We start from the raw sequence: 8,367 nt of genomic DNA on the forward strand, positions 1-8,367 counted from the left end.
TTTCTTTAGAATTTTCAAATTTTGTTTCTTCTTCTTTTACCACTGGCTTAGTGGCTAAGATATTAGCAAAATTATCATTAGTGCTTTCTTTATTACTTCTTTATTCTGTAGTATCATAATTAAGCATATAATGATAATTAAAATATTTGAAGATTTCTTTATGTTGTTCATAAAGTTCAATTTTTTGCAAATATTCAACCTTGGGATGTTTTTGATCATTCCATTTTTTATTTAACATGTTCAGTCAGACTTTTGTATGATTGAAAATCCATAATCTCTTGTTTAGAGAATTTTGAATATTTTAAAGAGGATGGTTTATAATCTTTAAGAGTCATAATAATATTTCCATAATATAAAGGTGCAAAATCACTTGTTTGTGATTTTTGTCCTAATTTATCACTAATATTATCAATTTTTTCTTCAATTTTATCAATTTTTACAAAAATTTTTTGAAAAAAGAAGCAAATAAATCAACAAAACCATTTACAAATCTACTAATTGCTTGAGGTTGAAATTCTAAAAAAGGTTCTATATATAAACTATGATTATAAGTTTTTTCTGGATAAATACAATTATCTTCTTTTGATTGTTCCATGTTATAGGAGATTAAAACCGTTTGTTTTTCATAAAGGTTTCACAAAAGCCAATTAAAAAAGCTATCATAGCAACAATACCAGCCACAAGACCAAATTGAGTTACCCAATGCTTCTCAGATTTGTTTTGATGAGGGATTTGATGTATTGGACTTGAAATCACATGCTTTATGAGATCAACGACCTGAGGGTCTAAAGAGCTATCATTGTCTTCTATTTCCTCCTCCTTGAAGGTAACACTGCTAGAATCTTTGCCCTCTGGCCTATGAGCGACAGGATGATTCTCCCCAAGAACTTCAAAATCATAAGAGTTCCCAAGGAAGAAATACATGAATTACAGGATACTCTAGAATAATTGTATCAGCTATTGTTGCCGTATTGCGGCCATTATGTCCAACTCCTGAAAAGGTGATTTGGACCCTTGCAATAACATGAGAAAACCATCTATAGGCAGGACAGAAGATTTTCAGTAGACAATAATGTGAAAAGGTAAGCATCATTACATATAATCCATGCTCCAAGGCAAAATATAGACCAGTTAATTGTTGAGTAAAAATCCCAGAGTCCAAATGACTTCAATCCAGAATGAGTGCATTACATATAATCCACATAATATGACTTCAAGAATCTAAGGAGGTAGAAACTTCATTAAATTGCACATACCGATTGGATCCTGAACTTAACTCCAATCTTAACATGGAAATGCACCAAAGATTCAACCATGGAAATATAGCAAAATCTCAACACGAACCAACTAGTGTAATGGATTTCTCAATATCCAAAATAAAATATTCATCAGCCACACGCTCAGCATGTGTGTGCAGGTTGGTGAGCATATAACTTCAAATATTGGAGAGAAGAAAAAGAATGAAACCCAGAGGCCTAAACCACTTTAGGGTATTTTCGGATAAAAAACTTGAGGCAGTGAAGCTGCTCCAGGCAGAATTGCCTTAGAGGATGATTCCATGGGCTAGGTTTGAGATGGTTCTGAATTAAGGAGAAGAGGCTTGTATCTTAATGTACTCTGCAACAACATTGTATCAGTTTTCCAAGGATCTGGTAAGAGACCATACAGAGAACATTGGTCAATAGAAAGATGAGGAGAAGCAGGATTGTTTGACATAATAGTTTTGACAAGACAATCAGGTGTTAGGGCAGCTCACCCATGGAAACAACATCTGTTGAGTAAAACCGCCATTAAATTGTGCATGAAATGTACTTCTTCTTGAAATGAAAATGTACAAGGAATACTTAGCTTGTGAGAAAGCAGTAACAAAGCATCAGTTTTCCAGTCTGAACTCTGAAACGAAAAGACTGAGCAAACTTGAAAGCAGAGATTAGTGGCGGATCTTGGTAAATCTGTTGGAATCAAATTTGATAGTATTAGCAATGATTATTGGTTGAATGATTGTTTAGTTACATGTATTGATAAGGATGTATTTGATAGTATAAGCAATGATGCAGTTATGTCTTTTTGCAAAATATGAGAACTCATAGTAAATGATAGTAATAAATATAACAATATATTATTTTAATTTTTTGTTTTTAATTTTATATATATTATAAGTGGACATTAAAGAAAAAAAATGGGATGAGACTCATTTGGAAATAAATTTTAACAATGTTAACATCAGCAAGGCCCAAAAGCATAGTTGCAGAAAAATGGCAAAAACAGTGTAGAAAACTCAGATGTAATGTGTAGGTAGACCACTTCACAATAATCAGCTGATTTAAAATCATCATTATTTGGTTTCAACTAAGGCAAACCGCAGAAATTGAAAATCTAGCATCATTTTAGAAGAGAAAAGAAACATCCAATTAAATGAAGGAAGCCATTGAACAACATATATAATAGTAGCATGTTTTCAAAAATCAGCAGAAACGAAAAAAAAAAAAAAAGAGAAGAACCTCTGATGAAGTTGAGTTTGATTAGTTTCGAAGCAACAAGAGCTTGGTTCTGCGAGAGGCAGCGGCAGTGCGGAGGGATAGTAGGACAAATTGAAGCTTAAAATGAGGAGGATAGCTATTACATAATTTGGATCTTATTCTTCGAGCAGATTCAGCAAACCTCGTTGTTTCCTCCAGCAAGTTATACTCTACAAGCAGTATTATATACTTTCGTATAGAGTTAGTAAGACGAATAGATTGGGCCAAGACAATTCTATTTGCATCAATAAACAAAGAAAAAAGAAAGAAGCTGCAACCGGAGAGGAGGAGATTATCTTTGAAGTGAGAACGAGGAACGAAGCAAGTGATGTTCCTCCTGCCGTTGCAGCCAGTGCGGTGCTTGTGAGCGCCGACATAGGGAGGCTGCAGGTGCGGAGGCGGCAACATGGGCACTTGTTCTTTGACGAATTGACGCCTTCTTTGTGCACTCTTCACAAACCCATTCTTTGATTCCTTTTTTTTTTTTTTTTAAACGCCGGAGAAAAGGGATTTACGCCTGCAAAGTGCAGACTGCAGGTAGCATGCTAGGGTTTTATTTTATGAAATACTACCATTACTTAATAAATTGTCGTCATCTTCTGCCTCTACATTTTTCTCATGTTTTGTCTACCCTGAGACGCTGCGTTTGCCTCCCACAAATTTATTAATTGACGTCCCTAATTTTATAAAACTATAGTAATTGGTTATATTAATTACATTGACCCTTTTTTCTTTTGGCAAATACACAAATACTTATGTATATGGTTTTTTAAGATTAATCATTGAACTACTAAAATTTTAAAATGATCGTCTTTTAGCATTTTTCTCTAACGATTTATTGATGTATCAATGCCACCTCAATCGATTGTGTATAAAAGTAATTTTTTTTTTCTTTCATACAATTCTCTGTGCCTTCTTTTTAATTTTTCTCTCTAAAACCTAACAACAGTCATTGAAAAACGCAAAGAAACACAATTTTCAACTAACATTCACCATGCCAGCCATAGTCATTAACTTTTAGCTGTCGCTCACCGATGCTGAAAAATAATTAAAAAAAAACTTTTTTTCATCTCATAATCACTTCTATCCAATTAATTTTTGCTAAATAAGCCTACAAAAACCTAGATTTCAAATTGAAACCCAAGGCCTAAAACTTGAAAAATCAATTTTTGCCACTCCAAAGGCCACCACTGTTCCATATGTCCATTCCCTCATTTTAGCCAGTCAATTTTTTCAAGTTGGTAGATGTGAGCTTTGGAGTGGTGGGCGATTGTCTCCTGTCAATTATCCACTGAAAATGTTATTGTTTCTGTTGATTAATTGGTTATTTCTCTCAATGCTAGTGTGTTTGAGTCCGTTGACACCATATTTATATACTTAGAAAGCAATCAATCAGTTGGTAATGATGTAAACAAAAACTTCTGGGTTAGATACAGAATAGCTGTGATGAATAAAAGAATCTAACCAAGACATTTGAAGGGAATCTTTTATTTGTACAAAGACACGAAATAATTATGTTTTGCAATTAATGAAAGTATAAGATAAGTTAGAAGTAGATGTAGGATTTCTTGTATGTGACAGTGTTATTTTTGTTTGTAAAATACTAGATTGTTGCCTTTGGTTTAAGTTTCCAGACCTTGAGGTTAGTCTTTTTTTAATCTCTTCCATTTATTTGTCATTCTCTATTCATGATAGACAAGTTTTGTTTATTTTAAGTTTTCAAATTTAGAGTTTAGTTTTTTTAGGCCTTTCGGTTATATGTAATTTGATGTTTATTCACTATAAAAGAATAGATCTTTAGTGGCCTTTTTTTTTTCTATTTTTAGCAACGTTTATAAATGCTATTAAACAATTCATGATGTTTGCCAAAAATACTGTTTAAAGTATTGGCTATACTTACGTAAAAGAAAATAACAACGTTTTTTTCAAAAATGCCTCTAACTTAGTGGTGATTGTGTCCAAAAATACTACTAAATTTAATGGCGTTTATGCAAATGAATGTTGTTAAATTATAAAAATTAGCGACATTTATATAAAAAAATATTGCTAAATTTAGCGATATTTTTAGATATAAACATCACTAAATACACAAATTAGCGACATTTTTGGATATAAATACCGTTAATTATTGTAATTTAGCAGTGTTTGTGTTTAAAAAATGCCACTAAATCACCACTAAATTGAAAATTTTACTTTTTTATATTTCTTTCAATATTTACTACTATAATTAAATTAAAAAATTGAAAGAAATAAAAATAAATTTTATAAATTGAATATTATAAATATTTATATATCTAAATACATAATTTGTTCCAATATACAATGTCATTTACATAAGTTTTCTAAAAACATAAAAGTAGATAGGAAAAATGTAAGCAAAAGAATACATCAAACTCTGGATCACATAATATTGAACAATTTTAAAATAAAACTTTATCTTGATATCTCTCTTATTTTTGCCCATAAGCTCTAAAATCACACATTGTCTTTACAGCTATCTTGAGCTCTAACCTTTATGAAGACAAATGAATTATAATAAGTGCTGATGAATACAAACCAAGTAACAGAAGAGCACCCAAGAGTTAATGAGAGCATCATCATTTTTGTAGGGTGTTTTCTGCATTATGCTAGCATTTGGAGGATTAAACCCAAAAGCTATCATATTAGGACCATTAATAACCAAATTCACCTATAAAAGTTGCACAAGTATGATACATTCTAGTAACCCCAGAGTAGCAATCAAGAATATAGATATTACTTATCCAACATTTGATGATATTGTGTATCTATGAATTTAGGAAATGAATAAATAACATTTATCTTAATTGCTCAGAGTAAAGTATAAGAGCAAATTAACATACTTTATGAAAAGCTTTCAAGTTATTATAAATTGAGCGACCCTCAGCAATAGCTGAAATAATGGTGCTAAAGTTGTCATATACCAAAATCATATTCAAAGCTTCTTTTGGTACCTGAAAAATTGAACAATAAGAATGTTGATTCTAAAAAGTTTTAAGCAGGATTGACATCCTTTTCTTTCTCATTTTCTTTCTGAAATAGCAAGGACTTATTTGATGGACATTTGTAGGGAAGAACATAAAAATATTAATTACAAAAAATGGTATAGATTTATGTCAAGTGATAGGAAATGCCTAAACAATCATATAGTTTGCTCTAGGAAAAGTCACATGCAAGCCACAAGAAGCAAGATTCCATTTTCAAGAAAAAGAATCAAGGTGATAAATTTACCTTAGTTCCAGTTGTGCCCATAGCAATTATAATATATTTATTATAATATATTTTTAACTTTAGCTCCTTGAACCTCTTTCATTTTTTTTACCAAAATCTCACTATACACACCAATGACAGTGGTAGTTAGGATTCTCCATGGACTAGAGAAGAATAAAGTTTCTAGTTTAAAATCCACATAAAACATAGAACAACAACAAAAACTTTACTACTTGGTTATCTTTCATGTGGTGTAGAAATGGACCTCCATAAATCTTGAAATCCAAAGACCAATCTAATGTGTGGAGAACTGCATCAGGCTTATGCTTGTTCTCATCAATTTCCCACACCTAATTGAATAACAATATCAATAAATATTATCTCTAACATTCAGCATATATTAGCATTGAATTTTATCTCAAAAGGGAAACATGTAAAATACCTACAACATCCAAAACATTGGCAATATGATAATTACCTCTTCCAAAACATTGTCAATATCACTTTTGGTACTTTTTCTCAGTGAATGAAACTTCTCATGAGCTTGTAAAATTATTCTACCTATTATAATATAACTTTGAATTTGATTTTAGACCAACTTAAGAATTATAACATCACATTCAAGCAACATTAATTACATAAAGCCAACAAACTGCACTAGAAAAATAAATTTAGCTCCTGAAGCACCTAATCATAAATTAAACTAGCCTTGCAAAGTGTTTATATGCATCTAAATTAAGATAAGATCTTTTAAAACCAAAAGTTAAACAAATAAATAGATGATTTAGAATAATGCATAGATTATTAAACCTTGGATGAACCTATATCAAAGCAAAAGTAAACAACTCATGTTAAGAGCAAAACTTAAAAGGGTTGTCCAGCTTTAGTTAATTCCATATGCTCCTAACTTTATAGGGCTGCTTAAATCTCATATGCAAGAAGAACTGATGGTTACCTTGGCCTCAAGCAAATCAATATTGACAAACTGTAGTAATCTATCATTTAGCTCGGTTTCAACTTGAAAAAGAAAAAAAAGAATTTCATAATTTGCAATATTATTTAAGTCAATATGATTGGACAATAAACTATATACAGTGTTAAAGTTCAATATAGTTGTAATATTTGCATTCTTACAATGTTCAAATGAAAGATCTAAAAATGACAAAAGGTCAGTTTTCAAAATTTTGGTGCATTGCAACTTTAGATAGCTATTAAGAAAATAACCAACAAAAAACTTCTTTATGACTAAAAGCTCTAAAAGATTTTCAATTAATATTCTAGCAGTGGCAATTGGAGGTGTGAAAGAACTGAATTTATCCAAAATTAGTTAGCTCAAGTCTTAACTTTTAGTAACAAATTTAACATTCATGCTTAAAAAATACTTCAAAAATTTACCTAAGTTTGAATAACTTCCTTGCATGTCCCAATTTCTCTAAATGCTTACAACTATGGTGCTAGAAAAATCCTCTAATCATGCCAAAATATAAACTAAATATAACAATAATAAACAAAGCCTAAATAGAACAATAACCATCTAAATATAACAATAATAAACAAAGCCTAAATAAAGCCTAAATAAAGTGATTAAAAGTGAAAGAACCTTTGCTTACCTATTAAAATTGTAACAGAGTTCCTAATTGTTGTAAAAAATAGAATCTCCTCTGTACCTTCAATTTTCAATACCAAATCTTTAACATTTCAGGCTTCCTATTTCCTTTAACTTTTCTCTCCATCCTATATCCACCCATTTAAGGTCTACATAAGAATTTATTTACAAGACCATTTCTTCAAGTTGCAAGTAATTTATATACTTCTATACTTCCTTGGTGTTATCGGACTGTAACTGTAACTTATACCTTTCATTTGCAACAAACCTAAGACATTAAATAGTCACAAAATTTATTTAAACAATAACAAAAGAAAGAAAACCTATCAACCCCTTTGTTATAACATTTAGATTTGTAGATCTGTCTCTAGACATTGGCTTGAAGAATCACCACCAATATTTTTTGTTTATGTGCGATTGATCATATGATTGAATCTGTCCCTTTTTAAAGAAAAATCCTAAGTTTGATGTAGGTATCTTTGAAAGGTTGATTCGATATTGCGAAATCAAAACTAAGTTTGAGAGTACAGTTACGTGTGAGGAAGGTTATAGCACCCCTACAATGCCCATCGAAATATAGTACCAACTCAATTTTGTGTTATCCATTAAGCTTTAAAAATTTTATCAAGTAGTTAATTATTGAAAATTATTCTTTAATTGACTTCAATACTTTTGATAAAAAATTAAAAAAATTCTCTCACCTCAAGAGCATATAAGAAAACTACTGTTTCTCTTACAGAGGCTCCGTCATCAGATTATTTAGCGTTAAAAAATTTACAAAAAAAGAAAAGAAAAAAGGAATCATGCTTCAACCTCTTATATGGATCTCTTTTATTACTTTGTTTATCCTATTTTAAAAATTCGTGCTTTTATACAAGGAAAATTAATACCTTTAACTTTTCCTTAAAGCATTTTAAAATTTTTATTTTCAAAGAAAATTGATACTTTCAACTTTTCCTTAAAAATATCTTTTTAAAATATTTATTTTCAAGAAAAATTGATACTTTTAACTTT

General features: G+C 30.4%; 1 long non-coding RNA gene across 1 annotated transcript; it reads right to left on the reverse strand.

The window, feature by feature from the left end:
- Positions 1-508: 508 nt before the first annotated feature.
- Positions 509-3,171, reverse strand: LOC149512046 (uncharacterized). The gene is made up of 3 exons (XR_016332775.1): positions 2,798-3,171; positions 2,502-2,689; positions 509-1,952 (listed from the first exon to the last, which is right to left on the reverse strand). It is a non-coding gene; the product is annotated as an uncharacterized LOC149512046 (long non-coding RNA).
- Between the last annotated feature and the right edge of the window lie 5,196 nt (positions 3,172-8,367).

This window comes from Durio zibethinus, chromosome 23, assembly GCF_047325235.1.
Source record: "Durio zibethinus cultivar Kanyao isolate XHJ-2024 chromosome 23, ASM4732523v1, whole genome shotgun sequence".
In the NCBI taxonomy this organism is placed as follows: Eukaryota; Viridiplantae; Streptophyta; class Magnoliopsida; order Malvales; family Malvaceae; genus Durio; species Durio zibethinus.